Source organism: Lissotriton helveticus, chromosome 9 (assembly GCF_964261635.1).
Source record: "Lissotriton helveticus chromosome 9, aLisHel1.1, whole genome shotgun sequence".
NCBI lineage: Eukaryota > Metazoa > Chordata > Amphibia > Caudata > Salamandridae > Lissotriton > Lissotriton helveticus.
The window spans coordinates 1,020,495,941-1,020,521,672 of record NC_136070.1 but is presented as its reverse complement, the minus strand read 5'-3'; positions in this window follow the sequence as shown (position 1 = coordinate 1,020,521,672).

Sequence of the window (25,732 nt, the reverse complement as noted above, 5' to 3'; positions counted from 1 at the left end):
AATACTCATACATAACTGATACAAACAATGTTCCTTTTGCTCGAATCCCTGGAGTGGGGGATAGGGCAATTCCAAACATGGAACATAGGTTAGGACTGATAATAGCGGCACACGAAGGGCTTGCTTCTACCCATGCTGGCGTCTCAGCCACTGTATCATTATTAAAACAGAGATACTGGTGGCCACAAATGAGAAGACAAACAAGGAACTATGTTCTAGCATGTGAAATATGTCAAAAAATGAAAGTATCAACTGTGAGACGTCCAGCACAGACGCCCCTTCTAATCTCGGATAAACCATTAGCCTGTGTTTATCTAGACCACTGCGGTCCCTTACAAAGGGATGGTAACTATAAGTATATCTTGGTCGCAGTGGACTCATGCACGAGATTCATATGGATGTGGCCCCAGCGAACGGCTGACGCCAGAACTGTTATAAAAGATTTGCGAGTCTTTATCGGCACATACGCAATTGGCATTCTGCATTCGGACAATGGTCCTGCTTTTAGCTCTAGGGCTTATAAGGAGGCCATGGTCAGCATGGGCGTGCAATTGCGGTACTCTTGTCCATTTCACCCTGAGGGGAACGGAATTGTTGAAAGAAAAAACCGTGACATAAAGCAATCTATAACGGCAAAGGTATTAGGTTCGGGAGCTGGGTGGGTCAAACATCTAATAAGTGTCCAACGTAGTCTAAATAACTTGCCAAGAAATTCTCTGAAGGGATTCAGTCCGTACGAATTATTATTCGGAACTAGGATGTTGATCTCTGACCTTGATAGTCAGACTTCAGTGGTAATAGAAAAAACCTTTGATGTCAAAGACCGTTTGGCTATTTTGCAGGACTTAAACAAAACAAGAAAAGACCTGAGCAACATACAGTTGAAACAACAGCCAACAACCACTGAAGAATCACCACCTGTCCCAGCAAGACCTGTCTGGATTCCAAAAGTCGGGGATCTAGTCAGGGAAAAGATCGCGGTAAAGAAGGAATTTGGGCCTTCTTACAGAAAAGCAGTTCCTGTCTTGTCTGTCAACGGGACGAGATCAGTTGTACTACCGCCACTTGCTGGAAAAAAGGAGAACCGAGTTGTATCCATCGACCTGGTAAAACCACAACATGTGGCCGATAACAAACAGTAGGCCAAGTGGACTCCCAATAAGTAGCAGAACACCAAGGTTTGCTACCAGTACAGAGGTCCTATCAAAGAGGCTCATCACATTCGAAACGCCTACAGAAGAACAACAAGGACTATGCAACAATGCAATAGAACTAAGACCTCTGAAAACCCAAATAAAAACATTTAGCAGAGACACACCAATCTATACTGAAGTACCCAGTGAAAATGCAAAAAACAAAAATCCTGAACCAATTGGAACAATTGACAGAACTGCATCCGGTTACTTCATCAACTTCGATGATTCCTCTGACGGCTTCAGTGAATCAAAGACACAGCCATCATCAAAATCCTTTAAAGACAAAGCGAAGGAACTTTTGAAACAACTGAAAGAAACATATCTGGTTTCTCCATGGATTGAATTTTGGGTGGGTTTTGGTGCATTTATCCTCATACTTTGGCTCATCATGGTATTTACTTTGGGACGCTTCATTGAGGGAAAATATGCTAAAATGGACACAGCAAGTCAGAACATCAACTTGGTCCTCAAACCACACACATCTTCACACATCGAGAAAAGAGAACTTTCTTCAGAACTTTCTTCAGCCAACTTCACAGCAATTCCGATACCTGGTGGGGTAGCCTGGGACAACACTGACTATGAAATTTATGGTCCGGTCGAGATCCTGAAATATCCACACCAAATCAAGATCTCCTTGAGTGACTTTGCAAAACCAAACTCATTTGCTGATGATTGGGACTTTGAAAGTATAAACAATATGATGTCTGACTTAGTAATGTCTGCTAAATTTACAAAACATGATTATTTGCAAGGTTCTACAAATTATGATAGTATGTATTGCTATAACCATTATGGTAACCATTTCTTGCATAAATCTGCACAACCTAGAAATGTTTTAAATTATAATCAATGGGAACATTGTGCTACACCTCCAAAAGGGAGCTCTAGAACCGTTTATGACAAATATTCATATTTTTCAGGTTTTAACATAACTAATGCTGAAACATTTTATTACAAATTGTCAAACAAGACAGGGATGAAAACCATGATAACCAACACAAAATTGATATATTCAGATTCATTCTTTGAAAAAATGAATACTTTTGGATTTGATTATTGGGACAAAAATGTTGATTTGAAAAGTGTTTGGGGTACAAAAGAATGGCAAGTACAGGGTTTAGAAGCTTTGTTTAGAGCCTGCATGATCCCAGATCAAATGATATTTTTAAATGACACTGTTCAACAAACCACCTGTCTTGGCTTAGCCAAAATCAAAGATTTAAATAACCCGTCTATTCCAAAGCCAACAATGTTTAGCAATAACTCTGATACAGATGAAGAAATAGACATAAACCATATACTTAACCAAAACAGAACACATCCTGATTGGAAACAATGGTTAATCTGGCCCACAGATACAAATCACTGTCAAGATAGATTCCTGAATAAAACACAGGGTTTCAAAATGACCAGGCCAGACCCTAGATATCCTCAAAGACATCACCCAGGGATAATAACAACCTACAGTGTGGGCAAATTATGCCTTCAATGGCTACAAACTTCCACACTGCCTGAAATTAAGCAACACCTAACTTTACTTACTGATGGTGCTGACTTGCGTGATTTCATACTGGGACCACGCAAACAGCGTCAAAAGCGTTTCATAGCAGCCTCTGTATATGCAGCATACAATGAGGCCTGGAAGGTTACTCAAATTGAAACAGCAGAGAGAATACGTGAAATTGATCGTATTAATTTGGAAAAATCACTTTCTGTAGTGGACAATGGGTTAATGACTCTGTCCTCCAGAATTTTTTCATTGGACAGCATTGTGTCTTCAGCAATCGATATATTATCGCAAGACTTACTGTTATTACAACATGGTCAGTCACAATTGCGTTCCATTGTACAGCTTGGCTGGACGTTACAAAATCTGCGTTCAGGCTATGTGCCTTGGCGTTTAATCAACACAACGTCACTATTCCAAATCTTTAACCTTACTGATAGACAAATCGGTATGGCGCAGAAGGGTGCTGATTATACAATCTTGAGCATTGAAAAACTTGAAAGATTACCAATGACAATGTCAGAACGACCTGTCAGTGAATGGATAATCCACGGAATCATAAATATTCCAATCTCAACCTTCAGGTTTCAATACTGCCAAAAATATATACAGGCTGGCATGTACGAGAAATTGGGAAAGGGGTACCTTAAAACAACTTGGAACCTGCCCTATTCACATGCATGTGTCAGTAACAAAGGACAGAAAGTGTTTCTTAGTGGCAACAATTGTGCGATGTCACTAAGCGGCACGCTTCTGTGTAACGGTATTAGTTTGCACGGAGCCTGTGAAGGGAATTCATACAACCTTTCATGTCACCAGCAAGGCGCACCTGCAACTGAAATAGAACCATTCTTTCAAAGACTCTATAATGGGAGTTACATTCTTATTGTAGACCGCAGATGTTGCAGTCTTATGCCCGGGACTCCTTATCTCGTCACTACGACGCGAAGGTCAAGTGCTGTGGACGTTCTTTGTTCCCCAGCTCCTTTCCAGACAGGGAGGCGAGGGCATGGCCCAGTTTGAAAATTACTTCTATTCGAATAGATACTTTAAGCAGAATTAAAACAGTGCTTCTTCAGACGCCTACAAGGCTCACGTCATCAAAAGAAACGTATGATCTACAAGTCGCAAGGACGACTGCAGAGATACATACATTATTATCAACTAATTCCCCCGTACATTTCGCGGAAATCCTGAGCGAAATCTTAAATATTTCTGATACCACTGGGGTCTCAAAGGTATTTAAGACAGTATTTTCTATGGCATTAACACCATTCAAAGCCATACTGGGTATTTTTCCAGATTTCGTCCATTCGATTTTTGGCGGACTTCCCCTGATCCTGGGACTAATTGCAGGAATCCTATTCCTAGTCCTTATTTTTCGTTATGGCAACCCATGTCACAGATCAAACTCTCGCGACAATGGAAGATACGATCCTAGCCATTGGATACCGGGACCGGATATCAAAAATCCTGGGACTCTCCCGGCTTAGAGACCTAAACATGACTTGGTTTCTATCATTTCGACCAATGTGGCAAAGGTGTGTTTTACCTGTACTAAGGTGTCTGCTATGCGGAGAAGAATGCGTGTTAGACACCTGTCTGACGCTACAATCGGATGCGCCAGTGGATGCAGATACACTGTTGGTTCCTACCAAGGTTCACGCTTTGTGCTGCCCTCAAAGGCTGCCAATCCTGATGACGGCATTCCTGGAATCTTCACCACTGCGATTGAAGAGTAGTGAAGTTCAAGATGAAAGCAGCATCGAACAGGTACGACCTTCTGTCAGCAATGCAAATCAGAATGTCAATGGAGACAATCATGCGCACGAATGCATGGTTACCCCTATTTCCGACTTAGAGGAACTTTCCCATGAAGCTGTTGACAGTTTTTTCGAAAGCCTGAATGATATGATGTTCTCTCCAGAACAGAAATAGAGACTTTTGAGTAAACTCGCACACGGCGTTCCCTGAATTCGGCCTTCAACTTTAAAAATAAAGTCACATGAACAATTACAATCCAGTTCACGGACAGCAACTTTTTTCAGCAAGCCCTTAAAATATTTTTCTATATATTTTTTCCCCGGGACACTGATCTTCTGCTTAAAGTAAGAAACTATTCCTAGAGAACTAAGATTTCTATTTTTAGATACTTTATAGACTTTAGCTGCCCGCTGGTATGTTCACAAAATATATTATGTGATGAAATGGTTTCGACTTTTTCTTTCTGTATAGCCATATTAAGAGCCATTTCATGTGTATTTCTCATATACCAACAAGCAATAATGCATAAAATACGTGCTTACTTTTGCATTTAATTCATAGCTTAAGTGCATACAATATATATGACTGCAATTTTTCAGTATATTTGAAAATTTCGAAATGCATTTATGTATTTTGGGGTGGTAAGGTATACACTATACTCTATAGTATGTTGTACTATGTTATACTATGCATAGATTAGTAGATATGACCATAGTTAGCGTGGAGTGGGTGTCGTGTATTTCTATAGGTTCTGAATCGATCCCCCTATTCCTGACCCTATTCTGGTTAAACTAACTAGCTAGTTAACTAACAGTCAGCCCATGAGGCAAGAAAGCCCCCATGATGCAGATACCGTTATCTGACGCAGTCACACTACGGCACAGGAACGTGTTATCTGATTAGGTCATAACGCTTGAGATCTAATTAGACAAGCGACATTCCTCCAGCCCCTGATAAGGCATACGACGTTCTCATAACAAATCAAACCTATGACAACCTGGACAATCCGTGCGGCCATTGTTTTGATTTCACAGAGAACTTTTGCAAAAGAATGTGCTAACGAGCAAGTCGTATGACATCTTTATTGACGTACCTATGTCCATCCTTACGTCAATCCCGGCACCTTTAAGGTATAAATATTGCCGACCTTGCCCTATGCAAACACACGCGTGGTGACAAGACGGAGCAGCCATACTTGCCGAAGCCGAGAGCAGAAGCAGACCCCGCAGGCAACAGCCCCGCCTTCCTGACGCGCTGAGAGACGCGCTGCTATCTCAAGCCGAGAGACCCAGCACCGGCGCTTCCGGGTAGCCCTCGCAGGCAGCCTGGAATATCGAGAGCAGAGAAAGAGATACCATTCCTCATCCATCCTAAATTCCAGGTACAGAACTGAATAACCCCTCCTAGAGAATTCTTTAGTTATTCACTTGGCAAGAACAAACTTAACTTAAACTGTAACTTTCTATTCCCGCCCACGCATTAGACTTAGGTCAGGTACACGGGGTAGGCGTATTTAGAAACACCAGTTGAGTACGTTTAGTCAAATGTATATGTGTATGTAAATATATTTTAATCATTTTAAAACATCATATGGCTCAGAAACCATATCAATGTTTTTACAGTATTATTTTATACTATTGCTTCTAATGTATGCACTTTACTTAACTATAAGTATTGCAATAATATCGATCCATTTCTCATGTATGAGAAAAGAGACTGATCAATAAATAACACCTTTTTATTGAACACGCCCGTCTCTTCCTTTTCTCTACATTCTGATGAGACTAAGAATGCACGTACTGACTGAGTAAAATAATTGCCTTGTGCTCACACGACTCTTGAGATTGACTCTTGATTAGGGGAGAGCAAAGTTGTCATGTTCTATGGTTGTCAGAAACTAAATCCCTTCTTGTCTAATCAGGGGAGTTAATTCCTTCCTTGAACATTCGAGAAAGTTTCTAGCGAACTCTGAGCTTAGCTGGCAAACCCAAAAATTAAGTCTAGTATCGACAGTAGTAGACCTAGTTAACGTCTGTTCTAGGCCTTTACTGCTGTAGGTACTATTCCAATGCGCAGAGCCTATTGGGAAAATAGGAGCTACACTACACCTTCTGGAGAGCTGGGAGCAACTGAGCCAGTGGCTGAACATTGCCGAGGAGAACTGCAGGATGGCATCCAATGAATCAGAGAGGGAAGGAGCAGAAAGAAAAAGGAAATTGAAGTTCAGTGCAAGTGAGCTTCAGGTCCTTGTGGAGGAGGCAATGAAACACCAAACCCAGCTTTTTGGCAAGCAGTCCCTGCAGGCAGCAGAGGCTGTGAAAAGAAAGACCTGGTTGGGAATCCAGGCAAAGGTGAATGCCATTATGGGTGAACGCATGTGAGATAGATGACCTCAAAAAAAGGTGGTATGATCTTCGGATCATTACCAAGAAGAAGCTGGCTGCACAGAGGAGAGAGGCCAGTGTCACAGGGGGAGGAAGAAGCAGGGCACCTGCCCTCACTGACCTTGAGCAGCTGGTAGAGACAACCCTGGAGCCCGAGAGTGTGTCTGGAATCGGAGATGCAGATAGCTCAGCCAGAGCCTGCCACAAAACAAGGTAAGAAGCATGCACAGAAATCCTCCCCCCTCCTTCCCTATCCCCATTCCCCAATGTGGCTGTGTGACTCACACTCCAGTATAGGGCTTGGTATACACCAGCAATGTATTATGGGAGATGTAGTCAGTCAAACACCCATCATGACAGTCATCACACTAAACAACAAGGCATGCCACACACATCAGTCAGAGGCAGAAGAAGACATTGAGATAGTGTGACAGGATTGTAATTTAATTTTGAAATGCAGGGCTGCAGGACCACTGAGCTAATGTCCATATCTGTCCACAGGAGAGTCATTGTGCAGGACTGCGCAGAAGAAGGAGGGAAGGGCACCCCGTAAGGGAAGAACTGAGGATGCCAGCACAAGTGCAGGTCACAGCACTCAACCACCTCCGTAACCAACACCACAGGCAGCGGCACCACCAGAGCCAGCCACAACAGCAGAGCCAGCATCGACACTGCTGATTGAATCACCACCACAGCAAACCTCACAAGAACTGTCAGCCTCACCAGCATCAACATCACCCATAGTGGTAAGGCCCAGGAGGCATGCTGTTGCCACTCCCCATGTGATGGAGTTGTCTTCTAAGGACACAAGGGAGGGTGACACACCAAGTGCCTCACTGGAGGAAACAAATGCTGGGCTGTAGTCCACCTCTGAGGGTGTGCACACTGGTGCGAGATGCCGCAGGGCCCGGGAGCACAGCACAACTCGGCAGGGTGATGGGGTCTTCGGAGGGCTGTAGGCCAGTATGGTCTAAGTGCAGCAACTGCACGGGAAGGCCATACAATCAGTGCAAAGACAAATGCAGCACCTAAAACAGAAAATGGTCAATATTTTGACAGGGGCATCATCTCTATGACGGAGGGCATCAAGGAGATGGCTGAGGGAATGCGGGACATGTCCCAGTCCTTGATAGGACAAACTGGACGAGGACAGGGAGAGGCAGTACATGGAGCAGCACACCAAGGCAGTGAACCACCTGGCAACTGCCACTTCCCTGCTCTGCAGGCGCTCTGTGGCAATGCAGGAGGGGCTTGTGCACTGCTGCACTGATGTCACCAGGGGGATGGGGAAGGTGAAATCCGCACTGGAAGTGCTGCAGACCACCCAGTCAGCCAACACTGGTGCATTAGTTATGGGGGAGAGTGATGAGACCACCAGCAGGAGCAGCATTACCCCCCTGTCCCAGACACATGGATAAGCAGCAGGAGGCATACTGCGGGCCCTGGCTCAGCAGACAGTGAGGAAGGGCAGCTGCAGGCATCCAGCACTGTTGTGCGTGGGCACAGACGTTAATGCTGCCCACACATTTATGTACATATTTTGGGTGAAGTAACCCATGACTACTTATTAAGGTTGTCAGAATTTGGATGGGCATGGTGTGCCATTTGTTCTTTGTCGTAGTGGACAGTTATTAACTATGTCATGAACATGCAACGCCGGGCTGTGTCTCCTTACTTACTTAGAAATAGTTGCGTGTGATCTCTGCCCGTCTCTGTCTCCCATCTGTTGCTGGCGCCACTCCTGCTGTGTTGGGCTCAGGCTGTGCATCTTCATCATCATTGTCCTCAATATCCGTTAATTCTACTGCTGTTCCTTTCCTAGTGGCAAGGTTGTGTAGCATTGCGCAAGTTGCAATTATTTTACAGCAGATGAGGGGGAGGGAGTACAGACGTGTGCCTCCGCTTTTGTGGCGGCAGCGGAACCTCTGTGTTAACAGCCCAAAGGTACGCTCCACGACATTGCGAGTAGATTTGTGTGCCACGTTATATTGTCTCTCACTCGGGGTTGATGGGTTCAGGTAGGGTATCAGGATGAACGAGCGGACAGCATATTAACTATCGCCTATGTGGACAAGAGAGAGCCTTTAGTCATATGCACAACAACACCTACATCTGCAGTATCTATCAGGGTGTGTCACAGTTTTATACCTAGCAGGGATCCTTCTCCAAATTCCCTCGCTGTCAGGCGTGTGTAGATCCCACTGTTCTGGAAGATGTAGGAGTCGTGGGTGCTTCCTGGGAATTTGGCCACAATGTCTTTGATTATATTGGCAGCATCACAGATTACCTGCGCATTTATTGAGTGTGTGGACTCTCTGTTCCTGTAGATGTACTCTGTGGCTGCAGGTGGGCAGATTGGGATGTGTGTGTCATCAATGCAGCCGATCACATGTGTCTTTGTCTTCAGCAGTTCCGCATGTGTGTCAGGGAAGCTGATGTTATGATGCATTCTCTGCATCATGGCCTCCAGGAACTTCCTGAAGAAACGGGACAGGCAGCTCTGGGACACCCCACCTACAGCAGCTATCACCCCTCTGGTAACTGCCAGATGCCAGCAGGTGTAGGCTACAGAGCACCTGCACATATGGTGGTATGGCATGCGCCCTTGGTGTTGGGTACTCCAGGAGTGGGTGCAGGTCCCTTATCAAGTCTAGGATGGTGTGGGGTGTAGCCTGTACCTTTCATGGATCTCTGCCTCAGTAAGTTGGAAGAGTGTGATCCGCTGTCTGTAGACTTGTTCCTCCCATCTACAGTGCCTCTCTCCTGCTGCCTGTAGCCGTAGCTGCCTTGTTATCACATAGAATGCCGTCATTCTAGGCAAACTGCTGCATTTTTAGGTCTGTTTTATGGCCTGCACCTGGTTACCACCTGCTTTTAATCCATGGTAATTACTGACTCTTATATACAGAATTTCATGAAATTCGGTATTTTACGAGTTACCTACATCTCTATTCTCATTTTTACTGTTTCTTAGTTACCGATTTGGTAAATAAGGAGTCTGTAAATACCGATCCGGTAATTTAGAATTCGGTAATGATGAATCGGTATTAACAGATTCATATTTACCGAATCCTTACTTTTGGCCTCCTACATCTCAAATGCCTGACTACCGGTCGGTAACGGCATTTTTACCGAATTTCGGCTGTTACCGACCGGTATTTAGCTACCTACATATGGCCCTAAATCTCTCCATGTGTGAACTTACTATTTGTATATACAGAACTCGAACCACTTGTATATGTAGTAGACCTTTGTACTTACTACCATTCCTATGTGATTTTAGAGTTTATCTGTTTGTATCTCTTCCTTGAGTGACTTTACAACTTGTACATGTGCAATTTTTCCTGTTCATATCTCTTCCTTGATCGACTTTACACCTTGTACATTTGCATTTTTTTCTGTTTGTATCTCTTATTTAACTCATGTAATCCAAAGTCCTTATGTAACCAACTGGTTCTTTTGTAAAGCGCTCTGACACCGTCGGGTAATGTTCACGCTATATAAAGATCACATTAAATAAATAAACCATTTATCTGAACAACAGAAACAGTCCATCATCTTAGAAAGAGAATCCTGTGCCAAATATTCTTCTTCTGCATATTCTGAATAGGCAGAGCCAGTAAGGATGATCCAGTGACAGCAGTGACTACTTTTATTGTGTTACTTATTTTGTTTAGAAAGACAAGCATGCACATGTACTTATTTGTGGTATTGTATACATATTTGAACTCTTAATTTTCTTTTCCCCAACATGGCAATGTAAACAGTAGCTTCCTCTCCTAAATTCTTGATGATCCAGGGTCTCCTGGATTGGCATGGGAGGATTGGAAGGAGCCATTCAAGATGTATTTAGAGGTTATAGGAGGGAACATTTTTGTGGCAAAAAGAGAGTTAGCTATGTTGAAACACACTCTTGGGGTTGAGGGCAGTAACATTACCTATACTGCGTGGGGATTGTTGGGATTTCTGGTTGGCTAGGGCAAGCACCTAAGCCAGGCAGAAACCACCACTCTAGTTAGGGAAAGGGAGTTACACACTGAAGATAACCCCGGCTCACCCCCTTGGTAGCTTAGCAGAGCAGTCAGGCTTATCCCAGAGGCAATGTGTAAAGCATTTGTGCAACACACAAACACACAGCGGCGACACACTTGGCACACCACAAAAGAAACTCCACACAAGGTTATATCAAAAATAGCCTTTGTATTATTCATAAAACACATTCAAACGTAATCACATACACTGTGCCACCTGGCACATAGTATGACTTTACATGGGATTATATAGATGACAGGGCCAATCAGGCCACTGTCACAATATTACATACCTCACAAGTAGTGAAACAACCAGTAACTACTGGTAAGGATACCCTTAGTATCACACGTTAGGTAGGAAAACCTTAGCATTACCCAGTGTAGCATGTTATGCAAGACATAATCACATTATGTCCATCTGAGGCCTGTACCTCATCAGCAGTGCACTACAGTAGGGAAATATCATGCCCACAGACATCCTGGAGCACCCCCAAGGCGTATTGCCAATAATCCGTAGGATCCAAATCACCTCCCTCTCAGTGTCATTGTTCCCAAGTCAGTGCTTTCTCAAACAGGGTCCCTGTCCTGGGCTTGCCCCACAATGCCCTCTTGTAGAAACATTGCCCCCAATATCACTCAAATGTACAGCTGCCTGCAGCTTTGCGGCGCAGCTGTGCAACAACACAAAAGTGATTCAGGGCAATCTCAGACGTTGAGGGGGGAGGGGAGCCGACACCTTGCTCCCCCTCCTCTGCCCTGGCTCAAAATGAATGATACTCCCACCCTCTCGGCGACCGGAGCTTATTGCAAGGAAGCTCAGCCCCACTCACCATACCCTGGGGGCTGAACGGTTCTCCTCACAGCCGTTGGCTATAACACCTGGGAGCCAGGAGGATTCCTACCTCTCATCGGCTCCGCTCTGCTTCAGGTGACCACCTCTCCATCGGCAAGACCATCACTCCGGTGCAACCGCCGCAGATGGGGCCCTTCTCGGACCTCCGTCTGCCTCTCTTGAGGTCCTGCAGATCCTGTGCCCTCTGAGGGAGCCCTAAAACTCTTGCAACACATGGGGGTCTCTTCTCAGGTCCCTCGGGGTCGGACACGCACGAGCGAAGTCTCTGCCTCGCCCCTTTTTGGGATTATTCTCGGAAACGGTGTCCCGTTTCGCTCTGCCCACAAGGGACTCAGGCAGCATGAGGGGCTCTCTCCACTTCACAGGAGCCATGCCCACAACCAGGCAACAGCTGCTGGACTTCCCTTCACCCATGACTGGCTTCCTGTTTCGGCTAGGTTGCCGGGAAATGCCCAAAGCTCCTGTGGCGCCACCGCACTTTTAGAATTCACGGGTGCCTCCGGTGAAAATTGGTTTCAAGGCACAAGGCTTCCCAATCAGGTGGCAGGGAGTAGAGCAATGCCAACACTCCTCCCATTGGGGAAGTGAAACTTGCCCTTGGTTTCGGCAATAAAGCACCCTCCATGGGCTTCGGGGAAAACCAAAGATAACGCTCGCCTGGCGCTAAGTCTCCTAGCACTGCAGGGCTCCATCACAGCCCTGAGAGATCCCTGGGGCAGAGGGCAGGGCCCAGGCAGGCCAGCAAGCAGGGTCTCCTAGCAGAGGGGCAGTCCTCTCAGCCACCCAGCAGGCAGCAGTTAGTCTCCGTTGGTGGTACCTCCTGGTACCCAGCAGTCCTCTGGCAGTATGTCAGTTCCAAGCAGGTACAACCTTACATGGGGTCACAGTCTCAATATTTATACCTCATAGAGTCTTTGTTCTGCCCTGGCACAGGGCCTTGGACTTAGTCCATACCAGTTCTGGGGGGCACTTATCAAGTGCACAACATTCTCCATTGTCAGTGTAGGCTCTGGCCCCAGACACACCACAGGGGGGCTGAGCAAGCATTATGGAAGGCAGGCACAGTCCTATTCAGGTCCAGGTGTTACTACTCCAACAACTCCAAATGCAGATCAGGCCTATTCAGACTAGCGCTGACTCACCCAGGCCCTCTGTAGCCACTGCACCTCTCCAGCCCCTGTCATCCAGACCCAGACATGCAATACACAACAGGCAGGGACAAAGACATATAGCACACAGAAATGCCCACTTCTAAAAGTGCCATTTCTAAAACAGTGATAATAAATCTGCGAACACCATTATGCAGCATTTATTGCCACTATTCCAACCATATCAAACTTGAGCACGCTACTCCTCTCATATCAGGAATTACCACTGAAACATATATCAGGGAATCCCCAATGCATTCCTATGAAATGGCTGTTTGTCACTACCAGGAAATGCCACACAGTTGAAGCATATGTCCTACCTTTTACCTAGAGCGCAACCTGCCCCTAGGGCTAGCTAGGTCCTACCTTAGGGTTGACTGATATGTAGTAAAAGGGGAGTCACAGACATGGCACCTACTTTATGTGCCATGTCACAGCGTCAGTAAACTGTGCGTGCAGGCCTTGCAATGTCAGAGGCCTGAGGTTTGAAAGGCTACTTTGGTGGGTTGCTCAAGCAGCGCTGCAAGCCCACAAGTAGCATTTAATTTACTGGCCCCGGTATATGACATACCACTTTACAAGGGACTGATAGATAAATTAAATATGCCAAACAGGTGTAGACCAATCTTACCATGTTTACCTTAGAGAGCACATGCACCTTACACTGGACAGCAGTGATAAAGTGCCCAGAGTCCTAAAACCACCAACACCAGGTCAGAATAAATACTAGGAGGTAGGCAAGTCTAACAGGGATAAAATTAGATGGATGATGAGTCAGATGTGGGGGAAGGCCCTGAAGATGTACATGTGATTGCTATGAGAACACTGGAAGACAATTATGGCAAAATGTTGAGCATGGTGGTAGAATGCCACATGTTTTTATCACAAGCTGAGAAACCTGGTGAAATAATAGAGCAATATGTGGCTGTGTTACGGATGCTATCTGTTTCTTGTAAGTTTAAGGACTTTCAAGAAGAAATAATTATGGACCAAATGTTAAATAGGACACGTAATCTTAACATTCAAGAGAAACTATTGCTTTTGAAAGGCCCGTCATTGGAAAACACTATAACCATTGCGCTCCACATTGAAAATACATCCGGTTACCTAGAATAATTAAATGAGAATCATGATAAGAAGAAGTCTGATGAAGGAAATGTGAATGCAGTGCAGAAAGGTGGGTTTAGGCGGGACAAGCAAAAAGGAGGAAAAACAAACAAAGAACCCAGAAGGAAAGTGTCAAGAGAGCAATGTTACAGGTGTGAAGGGCACACGTCATTCAGCTGAGTCTAGTGCATGGCCTGCTATTAATGGTCAATGTTATAGTTCCAAGAAGGTGAGTCTTTTTTCAACGGTATGCAAATTGGGAAGCAAGGACATGACCAAAAGCATTGTGAATTTAATAAGAGAACATCTTGAGGAAGGTGATGCTGACGACTCCCACAGCGAGGTCATAGATATATTGATAGTATGTAGATTTGAATAATGTGAATACATAAAGGAAGATGTGTACTGACCCCCCCAAGTGTATGATCAGAGTAAATGATATTGAGGTATCCATGTGGGCAGACCCATGTTCCCTTTATACATTGGCGGACAAATCCATTTGGACGAGCATTAACAGGTAAAGTGAGTTGACTTCCAGTGATGTGGAACCACAAATTTATTGTGGGGTCAAGCTACCGGTGCTAGGCCATTTTATGGCAGATTTAGTGTACAAAGGACGAAGTGCATGTGGAAAGGTTTATGTTGTCGAAAGGGGGAAAACTTTGTTGGGATGGAGATAACAGCAAGCGTTGCGAATTGTGTGGAACCCCAACCATCCTGTTCAGGTATTTCTGACCGTGCAATCGAAGGTGGAAATGTGGAAGAATGAATATCCAAAACAGTTTCCCCAGAAATTGGGGTGTTTGAAGAAATTTGAACATCGCCTTATTTGAAGGATGGGGAGGTACTGAGGGTGCATAAGGTGAAGAATGTGTAGTTGGCCTTGCGGGAACAGTTATCTGAGGAGCTGAATCGATTATGCACGAAAGGGGTTATTTAGCTAATATAGGTATCTACGTGGCTGAATCCCGTAAAGTTAGCGAAAAAGGTAAATGAAAAGATTTGTATGTGTGTTGATCTTCGTGACTTGAATGGGAATATTTGGGTGGATAGGCATCCTTTCCCCAAGATCAGTAAGATGCTGATGAATGTGAGGTGTGCAATGTATTTTATCACACTAGATCTTTCCAGAGCTTATCATAAGGTGCTACTACATCTGGGATCCAAGCTTCAAACATCATTCATCACACCTGAAGGAGCATCTCAGTTTAGATGCATGCCCTTCAGAGTATCTTCTGCATCCACTGTGTTTCAGAGGGTCATGCAGAAGGTGTTGCAGAGACTATCCCTGATGTTGGTGTTTCAAGATGATATGTTGGTGTGGGGCAAGGAAACAGAACATGATGATGTAGTGTTGCGTAAAGTGCCGGACAGGTTGGAAGCGGCCGGATTGGCAGTGGAGTTGAATACATGTAAGTTCCAAAAGGAAGATGTGGAGTATTTAGAGCACACTTCATCTAATAAAGGGATACAAACTATGTTGAAGTTAGTTGTAGCAATTGAAAATGCTCCATCACCCAAGATAAAGAACAGTTGAGGTCCCTCGTGGGTCTTGCAGAGTATTATTCTAAATTTGTGTAACATTTTTCTGATAAGGCATATGTATTGCACATGTTGATGAAGAAGGGAACAAGGTACGAGTGGTCAGAGGGGTATCAACGAGCTTTTGACACTATAAATATGGCAAAAGTGAAGGCAGAGGTATTTGTGTCTTTTGATCCTGCAAGAGAGTCCATTACTGTAACGGATGCCAGTTGCTATCATGTGGGTGCTGTTCGTATTGAGAAACATGAGGTGGAAAAGAGTTATAGCATTCACATTGCAAACATTGAAGGGTGCAGAAGGCTCATATTCAGTCATTAAAAAGGAGGCTTTATCATGTTGGTGGAGAGTGCAGTACTACAGAATGTTTGTATCGGGAACTCATTTTGAACTGTGAACAGATCATCATCTGCTAATTGACTTGTTTACCACAAAGGGTGCTGAAAAAGCCATGCCTTGTATAGAAAAGTGGTTATATAGGCTACAGGAATATACATTTAGTGTTAAATATATGCCAAGTCGCAAAAATGTCAATACAGACTGCGTGTCTCGTTTGCCCTTAGATGGTGATGTTTGATGCAATGAGGATGATTGGGTGGTGGCGGAGATTGGCCTAACAAGCACAGGAGCTATATGGAAAGATGAGTAGCTAAAGGAGTTAGCCAATGAGGCATACCTAAGCTTACTGATTGACAAGCTACCCAATAGGAAAAGATTGACCTGAGAGGAGAAGGAAGGGCTAAGTGAGTACTTACCTGTGTGGGATGAGTTGTCTGTAGTAGAAGGTATTATCAGGAGCTGTGAAAGATTAGTTGCACCTTTATTAAAGACAGGAAATTGCTTATCAATAAGAAAAAAAACACTGACTTGTGGGGTAGGTCGAAAGAGGTCACATGCCTTTTTTATAGATGGTCAGAAAGTGCTACATGTAGATAAATTCTGCTACCTAGGAATCACCTTCGCTAAAGACAGATCAAGGTCCCATGAATTAACTAACGTCCGCGCTACGATGGCTAAAAATGCTCACAGGGTTTTTAGATTTGCGGCAAAGATTGGCAATAGACGTACCAGGGATATGATGCAGATCTATCAAGCCAGATGTGTGTCAATTGCCTTATATGGGGCTGGGGTGTGGGGATATTGCCCCAATACTTGCTTGCAAACTGAGGAAAATTCTTTCCTCAAAAAGCTATTATGTCTACCTACCTCTGCCCCAAATGAGTTAATACACAGAGAACTGGGGATTAACTACTTGTCAGATCTGATATCCCTAAGGCCCCTAATGATTTGGCGATCCATCTGGCAAAAGGAGGAGACAGCCTTTAATTGATCTGTTATAGAGGACTGCCTTGCCCTGGACAACTATCTCAAGATCCCCTGGTTAAAATACATTTTTCATAGCTTCCAGGAAATTTTTGATTTAAACATATTGGTTGATCCGTATGCTGTACCCGTAATCCCCAAAAGTGAGCTGAGGTCAATATTTCTATCGTATAGAGCCAAGAGGCGGGCGATTAGCAGTGCCCTACTGTTTTCTACCATGTTTTACAATAAATACACTGAAGGTTATCAATTATATTTAACCCAGGTGACCTGCCCTTAAAATAGATTTGTACTTATTAGGCTTAGATTCGGGCTGGTACATCATTTGGTGGCTTTTCCCCACCTTAAAAAACATCCGGCCGGTCCTTGTCTGTGTGATGGCTTGTCCAAGCAGAGCACATTGCACTTTCTCTTGATATGCAATCTTTACATGAACTCACGTATTGTTTATCTAAAATCTATGTTTATTAAATATGGAGTCCGTTCTGTAAATGATGCAATGAAATAGATTTTTAGTATGCAACATTCCGATGTTTGCTTTTTTACTGCTACTTTTTTATATAAATCTATTAATGCCAGGAAAAGTATGATGTTTTAGTCATTATGTTTACTTTGTGTACCTCTGTAAAATGATCCCATCTGTTTATTTTTGTTATGTGCTTTTATGGTCATTTTTATATGTAGCGAATAAAACTTTATGATTTGAATTGAATTAGTTGCACCTGTTACACTGCATAACCGACTTTTAGAGTGATTACGTCAAGGACAATGGGGCATTTCTCCAATTAAAATAAAGGTCTGAAATAATTTCTGATACCCAGGCATGGATAAGCAGATCTAGCGGTATGTTCAGATTTGTGAACCATCTGTATGCAGTGACAAAACACACAGTGTCAAAAACACCTATTACTCTGGTGAAGTCTCCAAAGAGACCCTGAGAAATGGCTGCAATTAACATTTGTGGACCTTTTGAATGCTTGGGACCTGACAGTAGGTTTGCTTTAGTCTTAGTAGACTATTACTCAAATAGCCTGAGATAGCATTTGTCAGGGACATCAAATCTCACAATATTGTGGCATCTTGTGAATAAATCTTCCGGAGAGAGGGATGACCGGAAGTAGGGTGCCAGACTATGGACAATGCCAGTGAAGAATTTGAATAATTTCTCAAGCTTTAGGAAATTAGACATCACAAAACCCTGGTATATAATCCCTATGAAAACGATTTAGTTAAAGATTCAACTGAGTTTTGGGTAAATACATTCAATTAGCTTTGGGAAAGGGTTTTAGTTGGAAGAAAGAAGTAAGAAATATGTTATGGAGTTACAAAGCAACTCCTCATTCAGCGACAAAGAGGGCTCACTTTTTCTTGTTGAAAGGAAGAGCGGTGTGTACTGTGATTGTTCCACTGTGATTGTTCCCTTGTGGATGAACAGAAGGAACACTGGAAGTTTGGATATGCAAGCTTTGAAGCAAAGAGTGAAACAATATCAGGATAAATATACCCACAAACAGCACAGGTTTGAAATGAAATTAGTTTAAGGAGGGAGATTGGGTTGGAGTCCGAGTTGAAGCAGTTGTCAGGAAGAGTGACTCAAAACGGTCCAGTCTCCAGAAGGTGTTGGATGCGTGTGGCAATGTGCTTTAAGGTGGCAAGTGGTAAAACATGCAGAAAGTCACCAAATGCCCTGAAACTGAAACTGAAATGTGGGAAAAGGGCAAAGAATCATTACAAGGTGAAAAAACTAACAATAAGGGTGAGATTAAATGTAAAGAAAGACGAAGTGTCCATACTAAAGTGATGCAAAAGAAATAGGATGATACTGAAAGTAAATCGATTCAGTGATGTTATGATGTAGGATGTATAGTATACAGGTTTTATTTACCTTAAAAGTCAATAGCAGATCCTGTGACACGTAAAGATAATGTATATATGCAAATTAGTCAGAGAGGTCTACATATGTTCTGATGTAGTGAGAGAGCACAAGTTTGAAAAAAATGTATAAGTGTACCATATTTACAAGCACGTAGTTAGTTAAACATGTTTTGCACACGAGTGTTTTATATCTAGGAGTGAAATATACAGAGTGTTCTATATTCAGTAGTGAAATGTATAAAATGTTAAGTAGAGTAATAATAAGTATAACTGTGTGAGATTAATGTAGAAATGTTGGAATGAATATGAAAACCTCACGTTCTCATGTTAAAAGAATCATGTCCGAATTAAATGTAATTCTGAAGTCCAGTTAAATGTGTAGGCCTCAGGGCAATTCACAGCAAACCTGAACGTGCTGCTAAAATAATGTGAGACGAGGTTGAAATGGTTCTTCCAAATGTATTATTGAACTTAGCGTTGAAGTATATGCTTTATAGATGTGTTATTTTAGAAACGTATGTTAGTTAAGAATGTTGCTGCTTAAATCAAGTTAATGTTTTAAGAGTGCAAGGACCTGCTTCATGTAAATCAAGTAGGCCTGAACAGATAATGTCATATCGTTTGAACTGCCATGTGCTCGTTAGGGAAGAAGTCGAGAGGTGTCCAGCACAGAGCTTGGAGTGTGTTTTACGACCTAAAGATATGGTGGAGTCTGGAATTTGAGGCCCACTGCAGGACGAACTGTGTGCAGGTGCGAGGGTCCTAATCAGCTCGAATGAAAGGGACTTTGTTCAGTGGCGCCTTGCGCAGGCCTGTAGGAGTTTCCAGGAATTTAGGGGGTATCGGCGCATTGGAGAAGAAGCCTGGGAACCAAGGTCAACTTTAACGAGGGTCTTCAAGAGTACCATCATGGAGTTTGCCGCGCACAGAGATACCACGTGAGGGGCGTCCCAAGGGGCGTTTCTGTTGGAAATGTGATTTGGTATTAGGGAAAGAGACCCGGGAGGAGAGCAGAGCAGATGATTTTGGGAGCCTAAGGAAGCGGATGGGTAGGCAGATAGGCTGATCAGGAGAGACCCATTATCAGAGAAGAGACAAAGAGAAGTGCGTGATCTTCTTAGGAAGTCACCACGGCTGACACCTAGAGGGGTAAAGATCTTGCTAAGTAGGGATGTCACTTAGTATAGTGTAGGGACAGACTAACCTTAATTTTCTTTTCTGTAATGACTTTGAGGTTGCAACTTATATCCATTTTGACAACCCTTATGGTTTTCGAGCTTGTACTTATTATTTTGTTTTTCAGACTCAGATTATTCAAAAAGTTCATGTTCATAGTGATACCGATTTATCTTCTGAATCTCATTTTGAGAAGTTTGTATCTTCAGTTATCTTTGACTTTATATTAAATCTTTGAAACTTAAAATTTGGTCAGTGGTCCTTTAGAGTGGTGTAAGTTCTTAAATTGATTGACTTATTGTAAGATTACCTTTTACTCAATGACAGGTACCAACGATTCAGTCGACTTAGTTTGGGATTTGGTAAGGTAACTAGTAACCAGTAATCCCGCGTTAGCAGTAGCTTAGTTTAAAAATTCGTTTTTAAGGGAAATGTTGTATAAGGTAATGCCTAGGAATTGTTGCCATTCTAATGTTTGTCTTGGCATTCTAACGCTGTTGTCATGGCACTGTGAGTTTCCAGGTGGCACAGTTGATGTTGGTCTGCCTGGGGTCGGTTGTGTACCTTTGTCTTAAGAAATAAACTTCTCAAAACACCATTCATGTGGATCTCAAAAAGTATTATTTAATTTTTGTACTCATGTTAACACTGTATGAACAAAGGTTTCACCTGATTAGTATTAATTGAACACCTAAACACATCAATACGCAACTGAAAGCTGACCAGCCAAACTTTGGGCCCTATTAGGATGGCGGACGGACCTGCGTCTGTCCGCCACCCTAGAGGTGGAGGGACCGTCCGCAGGGGCAGCGGCTGTCCCTCCGTGCAAATTAGGATGTGACCGCCACCCTGGCGGTCACATCCTGTATGTTTAACATTGTGGCGGGTGCTGCATAAAGCAGCACCCGCCGCAATGTTAAAAATGCAAGCAGTGCATTTACATGCACAAAGCAGCAGGCACCGCGCGGTGACTGCCACTTCGTGCATGCAAATGCAGGGCGGTACCATAGGTACCCCCCATGTACACCCCCCCCTTCACCCTGAGGGCCCGCAACGGGCCCCCAAAGAAAAGACCGTATGCTTTTTCGTTGCGGCATTGCCGCCGCGGAAAGGCATGTCCCAGCGCATATCCTAATATGGCTGGCGGTGTCTGATAGACACCGGCACCATATTAGAGCTTTTCCGCCGTGGTCTCGCGGCGGAAAAGCGGCGGACGGTCTACCCGTCCGCCGATGACCCCCCCCGGCCATCCTAATCTGGCGGGGGGTCTTCTTACACACCGCAGCGGTGAATCCGCATCCTCCGGGCCGGTGGTGGCTTCCGCCGGCCTGGAGGATGCGGATTCACCGCAATCGGGCCCCTAGTTTAGGCCTTCAACTACGTGGTATCACATATCGCTTTATATATAGTAACTTTTGATCCATTTGAGCTGGAAACAAAGTATTATTCATTTTTGTTCAAATCTTCATATATTCAGCAAATGATGGATTATTGACTATTGTGGAACATCAATAATTGTGTGGAAAACGCCAATGCCACAGAATAGTATAATTTCACTGGCTTGTGTATACCGAAAAAATGAAATGCAAGTCTCAGCATGTTATTGTTAGTGTTTAGTTCTGGTGATTGGAAAATCAAGCCTGGGGCCAGAAAACTCAGGCCTTAAACCTTAATGAAGCTTTAGGCACTCTACTGCATAAACTATCCTTGTGGCTTTTGGATAGTTCAGTGAGTAAAAAACAAACTAAAAAACCCACCAAACTGATGTTTACTCCTACATTGCTGACTCCGTGCTTAATTTGAGCGAGTGGTTTCCAGTGCTCGGCATCAGCACTTAATTGTCAACACCAGTTCTTATGACAGCCTACCACGTGGTGGCGCTCTCTGTACAATTTTAGATGAGCATAAGCATAGTAGTTTTTAAATTCTATATACATTAAAAATGAGTTATACTAGCCACCCTAATCATTCTTCTAGCTTTGGGGGACTGGAGTAGGTTGAATTGTCACAATTGGAACTGTGTGATGGTTAGTGGTTGTGTTGGTACTGTCATTGGCAGAGCTGGCCGGGCAATGGGTGTTGCAAACTGCAGTGATCTCCTGACCAGGATCCTTGCACTTAGGGCCATATTTGTGACCTGGTTTGAGTTGCATTTGCACCACTCAACTTGGTACATGCATGACACAAACCTTAAGTGAGATTTATGAAGCCACGCGAAGCCACTTTGCGTGACCCTGAACGGCTCCAAAACTCTGGAGAAAGGCAACGCAGCGCCAATTTGTGCGTTGCCTTACTCTGCTCTGGGAAGGTGTTTCATGGATGTAGCATGGGTGTTCCCATGCAACTCCCATGGATGGCAGATTCCCTGATTTGCCAGAAATGGTAAACCTGGGAATGCACTAAAAAGATTCTCCTTCCCAGGGGAGGGGTAACAAGGAGAAATATCTTTATTACTCCTCCTTACTTCCTCTTTCTATATGTGCTGCATTCTGTAGCACACACAGAAAGATGAATATGCCTCTCATGATTGTTTTTGTGCATGCAACAGAGGCACCATAGCACCATGGTGCAAGGGTGCCTGCACTGGCACTAGGCTGTCAAAAGGGTGCCTGCACGGGGAAGAGGCAGGAATGCACCTTACACCTTATTGACTTAAATACGGTGCATTCCTGCCCTTACCCTGTTGCGCAGTGTAGTGCAGAAAGGTAACTTGCTGTGCTGCACTACGTGACACATTTGTAAATTTACCTCTTACTTATTTTTTGCAAATTAAGCACTGTCGCTAATCCTGACATACTCACCCTGTTCGCTGTCTACAGGCACATTAACCACCTTAATGAAGACGTGATACCCCAAGTCACACCACAGCTTTATGGAGTGAGGAGTATTTTGTCGTAAAGAGAGGTGGCTGAACATGTGGCATATTTGTCAACTTCTGGCCTTTTAGTGGGCAGTGCTTCGCACTGTATATTATGTTCTTCGGAAATAGCCATGTTATCCAAGATGGAATCTTTGGGAGATGTGTTGGTGTCATAGTGACTGAGGCACACATCTTTGGCATCTCTCTCTTCACAGGGGTAAAGAAAGGATGTGCCTTTGCTCTCGGAAACTGACAAACACACGTTGCATATGTGTTCTTGGAGTGTGATTCTGAGACTTGGCAGTGGTATTTAAGTTTGTAATATAGCTCAATGGACTAATAAATTCATTGCAGACATTTGTGAATTGGCTGAAGGCTGCAGCCTTTTATCCTTCCGAGGTGGATAAAGTGAGTACCACAGAATTTAAGTAATAGCTAAAACCTGTTATCAGCAATTAGGAGATATATTGTACTATGTGCTGCATTTCTACTTCACATTTTGCAAATATTTTACTATTATATGGCCATGGATGGGACAATTTGGTAGTCTTACTCAAATGCTACATGTTAGACTGGCATCATTCGCGTGGGTCTCCCTTCTTCTCTACTCTTCCTGTCTTGTATGTTGGCTGGATGTAGATGTTCTGGGCGCCGTGCCACTGCTAATCAGTGCCACAGCGCGAATGCTCCCTGTATATAAATGACTGTGTGAATAAGGATAACCCTAATGCTTACATCTGTGTAGCCTGCTCGTTAAGGATTACTTTCTATCATCCTATCCGGCCCTAGAACCCCGAAAGGAACTTCAAGTTTGATATGTTTATGCTCAGGACAGTGAGGGCCACCTTTTAGTAAGGGCCGTTTAGATATCACATGTTTTGAAATGCCTTTTCTCGAAACCCGGTAGTTTCTTGCCTAAAGCTTTACTGCAGGCTGCTGCGAGTATGTGTATTGGCCGCCTGGTTTTGGAGCAGCAGGGCCAGCTGGGTCATACCTGGCTGGAGAGAGTGATCGCTATTCCGAGCATTGGGAGGGTGACTCTTTGATCTGAGCAGGGCCGTGCCTGGCAAGGTGAACAAAGGCTCCACCTTCCACTGGGTGTCTGATAGCAGACCCCCTCATTCTGAAAGGGCAGGATGTCGCCTCGTAAACCAAGTGCTCCCCCACCGAACTGGTTCTGACTGGAGTCAGTAATTTGCGACCTTAGAGAACAAAGACTTTTTTGGTTTAAAATGCTACACTGGAACTTTGGCCAGGTGTGTTCCTTCTGGATGTCAAGACGAAACTTTGTCCGAGTGAACAGAGGAAAGGACTTTGAAACTTTCACCAAGCTTGCTGAAGAAACTACCCAAGGGCTTAAATTGAGAGCGCTTCCTGCAGAAGTCTCAGGAGCATTAGACTTCACCCCGTCAGCCGTCGGAATTCCTGTGCAAGGAATTCTGCTTGCAGGTGAGGCCTCTGTCGAGTAATCCGGAGCCTCTATTTCTACTGTGAGGAATGCGGACTGGGCACCTTCTAAACTTTTGTTAAACCTGTGCAGGCCGCTGCAGCTAAGAGAGAGCTATCACCGCTGAGAGCCTGCCTGATTCTGAACCTTTGAACTTTTTGCTAAACCTGGGTGGGCCGCTGCAGCTAAGAAGTTAGCTGCCGCGCTGAGAGCCGGCCTAAATCTGTACCTTCAAACTTTTCACTGGATCTGTGTGGGAAGCTGCCGTTAAGATAGAGCTGTGGCCGCTGAGTGTCCACCGCTGTGACAGCCTGGTCGAGACCATCCTTTGTCTTGTGGGCCGCCACAGCTAAAAGAGAGCTGCTGCCTCTGAGGGCCGCACCCTTTGCCATTTTTCCTCATCCTGATTTGTCCCGTGGGCCACCGCAGCCAAGAGAGAGTTGTTGCCGCTGAGTGCCCACACCCTTTGCTACTGTGCCCCATTGTGATTTGTCCTGTGGGCCGCCGCTGCCAAGAGAGCCGTAGCCGCTGAGTGCCCACACCCTTGCTACTGTGCATCATCGTGATTTGTCCCGTGGGCCGTGGCAGCCAAGAGAGAGCTGTAGTCTCTGAGTGTCCACACCCTGGGCTACTTTGCATCATCGTGATTTGTCCCGCGGGCCACCACAGCTAAGCGAGACCTGTGGCCGCTGAGCACCCGCACCATTGACAACTTTGCATCCTTAGGATTTGTCTGTGGGCCGCCGCAGCTAAGAGAGAGCTGCTACCACTATGAGCCCACCATGGAGCTGCACAACAAGAGTCATCGCCAACACCAGCCCGGGCTGTCGCAGCCGTGTGCTGCTGCCGCTGAGTGCCTGCCTGTCCCCCAGTGCCCGAATCATTGTGGGTCCCGCTGCAGACCTCAGCCTCCAAGACTTGTGGCCGCTGGTAGTCCGCCTGTCACCGTCTCTGCTTCTTCGAGAAGCTGCGTGCTGTATCCCCTTTCAACAACAGGTATCTGTTGCGCAACGGGTCGCGTAGGCCCCAGCCCTGAACTCAGTCAGTGTCACGCTTTGGTGAATACGTTGTTTAGAGCTTGTGTAGCAGGGTTCTGTTGATTCTGGCGTAGAGGGTGTTGCCGTAGTCAAGTCTGCTGGGTATGAGTGTGTGGGAGATGGTCTTTCTGCATTCTGGGGGGATCCACTTGAAGGTCTTGCGGAGGGAGTTGAAGCAGGTGGAGGCGAGGGCATTGATCTGGCGGGTCATGGTGAGGGAGGAGTCTAGTCTAGGGTGATGCTGAGGTTTTGGGCATGGTCAGTCAGAGTGGGAGGCCATCCCGGGCAGTGGAGAACCTTTCGCCCTCAACTTGTTTAGGTTGGTTAATGAATGACATTTGTGCATTCAATCATACCATCTCCTTTGGGTACATAATAACAGGATTAATTTGGGTGCTTCCTATAAGACTGCAGGCTTTGGGGTAGCCTTAGCAAGAGAGGTATGGAGCATAATGCTTAAGGAGTTAAGTTTAACTCTT